Source organism: Triticum dicoccoides, chromosome 5A, assembly GCF_002162155.2.
Source record: "Triticum dicoccoides isolate Atlit2015 ecotype Zavitan chromosome 5A, WEW_v2.0, whole genome shotgun sequence".
NCBI classification, from domain to species: domain Eukaryota; kingdom Viridiplantae; phylum Streptophyta; class Magnoliopsida; order Poales; family Poaceae; genus Triticum; species Triticum dicoccoides.
Window position 1 is genome coordinate 514,427,518 of NC_041388.1, and position 9,257 is coordinate 514,436,774.

The following is a 9,257-nucleotide window of genomic DNA, read 5'->3' on the forward strand; positions in this document are numbered from 1 at the left end:
GGCATGACCCCGCTGCCTCGTCAACACCTGTCATCGCCGCCGCCCGGAGCTCCTCGGGCCTCGCCGGAGCGTTCCCCCCCGTCGGGCTGCCTCCTCCTCCTCAACGGACTGCGTCCCCTACGTCCGCGTCGTCCCCAGCCCCCGCCTCGAACCCCGCTGCCCGTGCCCTGCGACCTGCTGTGAGCCTTGCTCCCTCCCCTCTCCATCGCGCTACACCAACTGCCAGCGCTACGCGCACGCCTCACGCTCGTTGCCACGGCCACCGCCCGCGCACCGCGCCACTCTGGCCCCCACCCGCACATGCCCCGCTCGCCCACGCCTGCTACTACCCAGGGCCGCGCCCGGTTCGCTCCCTCGACCTAGCACGCGCCGCGCCTCGTCTGTCAGCGCCGGCTCCCAACTGCGCCATGCACATCCGGCACAGCCCACCTCCAACTGCCACCGCGACCACCCCTGCCCGCTCTCGCCATGGCCGTTGCCCTCGCGGCTGCTAAGGCTACCCCCTAGGCCAATGACAGTGGGGGCCCATGCCCCCCAGAACGTTAAAAAAAGGGTTTATAAATATTAAAAATTAATTAATTAACTTAATTAATTAATTAAAGAATTATTTAACTTAATTAATCCTCCTATGATTAACCTAATCACTAATTAAACTCATTAAACATTAATTAATTTGTTTAATTAAAATGTGTCACTGACCAGTGGGACCCACTCGTCAGGTTGACCAGTCAACCCCTGTTGACTGCTGACGTCAGCATGACATCATGCTGATGTCATAAATCCATTTTTGGAATTAATTTAAATAATTAATTAAATTCCAGAAATTAATAAAATTTCTAGAAAATCATATCTTTTAATCCGTAACTCGGATTAAAATATTTTCAACATGAAAGTTGCTCAGAACGACGAGACAAACCCGGATACTCAGCCCGTTCGTCCGCCATGCATCCCTAGCATAGCAAACACGAAACTTTCCCCCTCCTGTTTATCTGTCCGAAAATGCGAAACACCGAGAATACTTTCCCGGAGGTTTTCCCCCTTCACCGGTACCATCTCGTACCGCGTTAGGGCACACCTAGCATCACACTTTGTCATGTCATGCATCGTCATGATTTTGTTTGCATTATATTTATTGTTTCTTCCCCCTCTTCTCTCGCTAGACACCGAGACCGACGCCGCTGCTACCCAGTACGACTATGGTGTTGACGACCCCTCTCTCTTGCCAGAGTAACTAGGCAAGCCCCCCCCCTTGATCACCAGATATCGCCTACTCTCCTCTATACTGCTTGCATTAGAGTAGTGTAGCATGTTACTGCTTTCCGTTAATCCTATCCTGATGCATAGCCTGTCCTTGCTACTACTGTTGTTACCTTTGCCTGCAATCCTAATGCCTAGTATAGGATGCTAGTTTATCATCAGTGGCCATACATTCTTGTCCGTCTGCCATGCTATACTATCGGGCCGTGATCACTTGGGAGGTGATCACGGGTATATACTTATACATAATATATGACACTTGTGATGACTAAAGACGGGTTGGCTCGTAGGAGTACCTGCGAGTGATTCACGGATTGGGTCCGAAAGGACGTTCGTCCCGATGACCCTCTGAGTGGATCTTTGTGGCGAAGCGACAGGACAGGTTGAGACCACTTAGGTGAGAGGTGGGCCTGGCCCTGGTCGGCGTTCACGGTTATTTCAAAATAACATGTTTAACGATATCTTGGTATTTGATCTGAGTCTGGCTACTGGCCTATACGCACTAACCATCTACGCGGGGACAATTACGGGCACTCGACGTCGTGGTATCAACCGAAGCCTTCGTGATGTCAGCGACTGAGCGGCGCGCGCCGGATTGGACTGGAACGCCTGCTAGGCTAGGTCTGCTTTCGGCCGCGTTCGCAACGTGCAGGTGTGCAATGGGCGATGGGCCCAGACCCCTGCACCATAGGATTTAGACCGGCGTGCTGACCTCTCTGTTGTGCCTAGGTAGGGCTACGACGTGTTGATCTTTTGTGACCGGGCATGACCCAGGAAAGTGTGTCCGGCCAAATGGGATCGAGCGTGTTGGGTTATGTGGTGCACCCCTCCAGGGAAGTTAATCTATTCGAATAGCCGTGATCTTTGGTAATAGGACGACTTGGAGTTGTACCTTGACCTTAGGACAACTAGAACCGGATACTTAATAAAACACACCCTTCCAAGTGCCAGATACAACCCGGTGGTCGCTCTCTAACAGGGCGACAAGGAGAGGATCACCGGGTAGGATTATGCTACACGGTGCTACTTGGTGAACTTACCATCTACCCTCTTCTCTTGCTGCAAGATGGAGGTTACCAGAAGCACAGTCGTCGATAGGACTAGCTATCCCCCTCTTATTCTGGCATTCTGAAGTTCAGTCCACATATGATACCCCCTTTTCCATTTGATACCAATGCATACATTTGTAGAGTAGCTCCTTGCTTGCGAGTACTTTGGATGAGTACTCACGGTTGCTTTTCTCCCCCTTTTCCCTTTCCTATACCCGATTGCTGCGACCAGACGTTGGAGCCCAGGAGCCAGACGCCAACGTTGACGATGACTACTACTACTCGGGAGGTGCCTACTACTACGTGCAGCCCGCTGACGACGACTAGGAGTAGTTTAGGAGGATCCCAGGCAGGAGGTCTGCGCCTCTTTCGATCTGTATCCCAGTTTGTGCTAGCCTTCTTAAGGCAAACTTGTTTAATTTATGTCTGTACTCAGATATTGTTGCTTCCGCTGACTCGTCTATGATCGAGCTCTTGTATTCGAGCCTTCGAGGCCCTTGGCTTGTAATATGATGCTTGTATGACTTATTTTATTTGTAGAGTTGTGTTGTGATATCTTCCCGTGAGTCCCTGATCTTGATCGTACACGTTTGCGAGTATGATTAGTGTACAGTCAAATCGGGGGCGTCACAAGTTGGTATCAGAGCCGACTGCCTGTAGGAATCCCCCTTCCAAACTCCTTGGCCGAAGTTGAGTCTAGACATTACAAAAACTTTTACTAACATGGCTGTGTGCCTTACGAGCCCACGTCGCCATCTGGGTGGTATTAGGATCTTTCACTCCTTGATCCTTACTCTGGGACTCTGAACTCTCTCCTACTCGGGTTAAACAATTTTACTAACTCTAACACTAGGATCCCGTGACCACGTTCACCCTAAAGTTGGATAAGCCCTAGCTATTCATTAGAGTAGTATATCGAACATTATCCACACTGTCAGTTGACTCCTTTGAAACATCTTTGTTTTCAGATGGAACCCACGAGTCAGGTCGTGCGCCACACGACGGCCATTGGTGCCTCAGGATCATCTGCTGTGTTGGTTGAGATGATGACCTATCTGGGTTATCGCTGGCACCCTGAGTACACCGTCTATGAGGAGTATCAGGACTTCAACCAGGAGCAGTACCGTGCCATCGTCCACCTCTACTCTCGGGAGTATGACTCCACTACCGTGCTGCACACTGCTCATGGTGTTGGAGTGACTATCGACATGGCGGTCCACGATGCTGCTTATGCTGCTCTGACACGTCTTCATGGAGAGTATCAGGAGTTGGACACCTCCCCCTTCAGGCACATTGCTATCGCATCCAATGTTGGTGCGGAGGGATACTACACTGCTGCCTACTCCACTGTCACCCGAGAGCCCTTCTACCATCAGAACCTAGTTCTGCATGCTGATGGGCTGGATAGAGCTAACCAAGCTCTTTGCCATGAGTTGTACACCACCCGTCAGCACCTGTATCATGCTCTGACGCTGTTGCACCCCTCTGTCCGATCTGGTGATCTGTCGCGTTCTGCGAGCTACCCTGCCATGACTGTGATGCCCCAGGGCGTCGGCTGGCCAGATGTGGGAGGCTACTCTCCTGCACTTGGTCCTCTCTTGCCACCTGCGCATCGGGTTCCACACCAGAGTATCCGCGGACCCCAGGCTACTCGCGTGGAGGTCTTCCCTTCACGTCAGTACCAGTTGTCAGGCTACACCTACCTCCACAGTTCCTCCTGGGACTGATGTAGGCTTGCTTGTTAGTGTTAGATGCATTCGCCGCGAGCCTGCGTGCCGCCTATGATGTTCTTAGTCTGTGTACTGAACTCTGTGTGCCGAACTCTATGCATGATCACTTTTGTAAGATGTGCCAACTACTATGTAGTATCTATCGTGTTCCTTTCATTATGCATGTTTAATCATGAATGATTCTTGTCCTCGCAATTTCTCAATGATGAACTACTCTTGTTATATATTAGCAGGATGGTTAGACCAGGTGGTCGTGGTCGTGGTAACCCTCCCCCACCCCCGCCCGAGTACATGGCTGGGATGATGCAACAGTTTGAGCTAAATCGCCAATATTATGGCTCAGTTTCCTCGCCCCAATATGAACTAGCAGCCAACCCAAGTGACTCTGCAGGATTTCATGCGTCTCAACCCAACCGTGCACCGTAGCTCAACTCAGCCTCTAGATGTTGATGACTGGCTCCGTGACATCACCTATGAGATGGAGTCTGCTGATGTAGCCCCTGCCGGCTATGTCACCTTTGCTTCCTTCTTCCTGAAAGTACCCGCTGCTCAATGGTGGGACAGCCACAGGCGTACTCTGCTGGTTGGAACAATCATCACCTGGCCAGACTTCCAAGCTGCCTTCCGTGCTCGCTTCATTCCTCAGGGAGTCATGGACCGGAAGAAGCGTGACTTTCGCAACCTCACTCAGGGCAACAAAACTGTGGAAGATTATCAGCGGGAGTTTCAGGATCTGTCCCGCTATGCTGAAGAAGACATTGCAACTGATGCGCGCAGACAGGAGAAGTTCCATGATGGCCTTCAAGTTGATATCAAGCTCGCACTTGTAGCGCATGACTTCGCTGATTTCGCCACCCTGGTGAACAAGGCCATCAATGTCGAGACTGGTCTGCAGGAATACTAGAGCTCTCACAGGCGCAACCGTGACATGGGATCATCTTCGGGCCCATCTTCGCAGAAGTGTAAGATATGGATCCCCAACAGCATGTACCAGCCAACTGCACCTGCCCCAAGGCAGTCCTATGTTGCACCTCGTCTGCCTGCTCCTCCAACTAGGCAGCCAAGGCTTCCAGCTCCACCACCCCAAGCTCCTGTTCCCACTCCCAATAATGGTTTGTGCTTCAGGTGTGGTCAACTAGGGCACCGGGCTAGGAAATGCAACCAGAACCAGAATCAACTGGCCCTCCCAGCAACTGGCCGTGGAAGCAACCAGCCCCGCAACAACAATGCCAAGTCTTATGGTCATGTACATGCCAACCACGTTGATCTCAATGAAGTTCTAGACCAGCCTGCTACCGTGATGGGTACACTCCTCGTAAATTCAGTACCAGCATCTGTTTTATTTGATACAGGAGCATCGCATTCATTCATATCAGCTGAGTTTGCATTCATGCATGGCATTAAATACGAAGATATGAACACTGCGATTGTGGTACACACTCCTGCGGGCCAGTGTCAAACCTCTATGGTTAGTCACAACGTTCCCGTTGAAATTGAAGGACTGGAATTCCTTGCCTCTCCCATCGTATTGAAGTCCTGTAGCATCGACCTCATTCTGGGAATGGATTGGTTAAAAGTGCATACTTCTTCTATAGTTTGCGTCACTAAGGTCGTCCATCTGCTACACCCTTGTGATGAAATAATTTCTTACCAAGCTCATCTAGTTCAGAACGCCGAGGCACGTCTTTATGCCTTGAATGCGTTAAACGCTGCACCAATCGAGGGCATTGAAAACATTCCCGTCGTTCGTGAATTCCAAGACATCTTCCCAGAAGAACTTCCTGGGATTCCCCCTGCTAGAGCTGTCGAATTCATCATCGACTTGAAACCCGGCACCACCCCTATAGCTAAACGACCCTACAAGATGCCGCCGCGTGAACTCATTGAGATTAAGGAGGAAATCGACAAATCTCTTGTCAAGGGTTTCATTCGCCCAAGTTGCTCTCCTTGGGGAGCACCTTCTCTTTTTGTTAAGAAGAAGGATGGGACAAATCGATTAGTCCAAGACTACCGTGCTATAAACTAAGCTACCATTTAGAATAAATATCCTCTTCCTCGGATCAATGATCTTTATGATCAACTGGCTGGCTCATCAGTGTTCTCCAAACTCGACTTGAGGTTGGGTTACCACCAGATCCGTGTTCGTGAAGAGGATATCCCAAAAACTGCCTTCGTGACTCGGTATGGATCATACGAGTACACCGTCATGTCATTCGGCTTAACGAATGCTCCAGCCACCTTCTCTCGTCTAATGAACTATATATTCATGGATTACCTCGACAAGTTCGTCGTGGTTTATTTGGACGATATCCTTGTATTTTCCAAGAACAAGGAAGAACATGTTGAACATCTTCGTCTTGTGCTGGAAAAGCTTCGAGAGCATCAACTGTATGCTAAGTATTCCAAGTGTGAATTCTGGCTCCCCGAAGTAACCTATCTTGGGCATGTCATCTCCAAGGATGGTATTACCGTCAACCCCGAACGAGTTCAGGCTATTCTCGATTGGACTCCTCTGAAGAATGTCAAGCAAGTCCGAAGTTTTCTCGGTCTCGCCAGCTATTACCGTCGATTCGTCGAGAACTTCTCCAAGATTGTCAGGCCTCTGACTAATCTGTTACATAAGGGTGTCAAGTTCGACTGGACAGACAAGTGTCAGGAAAGTTTCCAGGCGCTCAAAGACAAGTTGACTTCCGCCCCAGTGTTTGCTCCACCTGATACTAAGAAGGACTTCGTCATTTACTGCGACGCTTCCCGTCAAGGATTAGGCTGTGCCCTAATACAAGAGTGCAGAGTGATTTCTTATGCCTCTCGTCAACTGCGCCCTCACGAAGAAAACTACCTAGTTCACGACCTCGAGCTTGCTTCTGTCATTCATGCACTGAAGCAATGGCGACATTACCTTCTTGGTAATCGTTGCAAGATCTTCACCGACCACCAAAGTCTGAAGTATTTGTTTACTCAGCCAGATCTGAACCTCCGTCAGCAGAGATGGATGGAGACTGTTGCAGACTTTGACGTGGGTATATCCTATACCCCCGGCAAGGCTAATGTAATGGCTGATGCCCTGAGCCGCAAGTCTTACTGCAACCACCTCCTGGTTCACAAAGTTCAGCCCTCGCTTGTCGAAGAATTTAGAAAGCTGAACCTTCATATCGTTCCTCCTGGAGCACTCGCTCCCCTCCCCCAGAGTTCGGAAAGATGAATCTTCTTGTTGTTACTAAGGGTTCTCTAAATACCCTGGCTGTCGTACCAGATCCCGTAGCTGGTATAAAGACTATTCAAGGTTATGACTCTGAAGTCCATAAGATTAAATGCCATCTAGCAGAAGGAAAGCCCTCATTCTTCACTATCACCGATGATGGCGCCTTGTACTTCAAAGGCCGCCTAGTGGTACCATGTTCGAAGAAAAACCTGGATAAGAATACGCCTCTGTCCATCCATCCTGGTAGTACAAAGATGTATCAGGATATTCGTCAAAGATTTTGGTGGTCTAATATGAAGCAGGATGTTGCTCGTTATGTTGCTGAGTGTGACGTTTGTCGCCGTATCAAAGCAGAGCATCAAAGGCCTGTTGGAACTCTGCAACCTATCTCTATTCCTGAATGGAAATGGGACCATGTTGAAATGGACTTCGTCACTGGGTTTCCCAAATCGCAGAAAGGTAATGATGCTATTCTTGTCGTCATTGACCGGCTTTCTAAAGTTGCACATTTTCTGGCGGTCAAAGAGACAATCACTGCTAGTCAGCTTGCTACTCTCTATATGGCTAGAATTGTTTCACTTCACGGTATTCCACTGGTTATCAGTTCAGACCGTGGTAGTTTATTCACTTCAAGATTTTGGGCAAGTTTCCAAGAAGCTATGGGAACTCGTCTGTCGTTCAGTACGGCGTTTCATCCTCAGTCGCAAGGACAGGTTGAACGTGTCAACCAAGTTCTCAAAGACATGCTTCGACCTTGTGTAATTTCCTTCGACAAGAAATGGGAGGAATCTCTTCCATATGCCGAGTTCTCTTATAATAATAGCTATCAAGCTAGTCTGAAGATGTCACCCTTCGAAGTGCTATATGGACGGAAGTGTCGAACCCCTCTGAACTGGTTAGAAACTGGGGAACGTCCACTCTTCGGTCCGGATATTATCCAACAGGCCGAAGAACAAGTTCGCATTATTCGCGAGAATCTCAAGACTGCTCAGTCATGTCAGAAAAGTCAGTATGATCGTCATCACCAAGACATGGTCTATCAACCTGGCGAAAAGGCCTATCTTCGAGTTACACCAATGAAGGGTGCTCACCGCTTCGGGATCAAGGGCAAGCTAGCTCCTCGCTATATCGGTCCCTTCACTATTCTCGAAAGGCGTGGGAAAGTAGCATATCAACTAGAGCTTCCGCCGAACCTTTCTCAGGTTCACGATGTGTTCCACGTGTCACAGCTCCGTCGTTGCTTCAAGGAGCCAGTCCGAGTAGTGGATCATGAAGTGCTCGAATTGCAACAGGACCTCTCCTATTAAGAGCATCCGGTCCGCATTCTCGACCAAGCTGAACGCCGCACACGTCAGAAGGCGATCAAGTTCCTCAAAGTCTAGTGGTCGAATCACTCTGAAGACGAAGCCACTTGGGAACGCGAGGACCGTCTGCGTGATGAATACCCCGCACTGTTTCCTTCTACCACCTAAATCTCGGGATGAGATTTCTTGTAGTGGAGGAGATTTGTAACGCCTGGATAATCGTGCTACAGTAATCCAACGCTAATCATGCCACATCACCACGGTTACTGTTGATAATCTACCGTTAGTTGAAAACCGAGTCAGATTCAAATTTAAAATAAAGTTAAATTATGAAAGTTTTCAAAAGTTAAAACAAAAATGTTCGGGCAGTGCCATAATTTGCATATTTAATTATGGTGTAATAAACACATTTTTATATAGTGCCAAAGTATTTTAAAATAGATTAAAACAGAAAAGGAAATAAAAGAAAGAGAGGAAATACAAAAGAGGAAACAAACTAACAAAAGCTAACAAAAAAAAGAGGGAACCCCCTCCCATGGCCCACTGGCCCAGCTGGCCGGCGAGCCCACCTGGCCGAGCTGGCCCAACCCCGCCGCCTTAACCCCCCACTCCCCCCAGTCCAACACTAGCCACCACCCACTCCCCCCCCCACTCGCGCCCCCACTCTCCCCCTCTCCCCGATCCAGATCGGATCGGGGCACGACCCCGCCGCCTC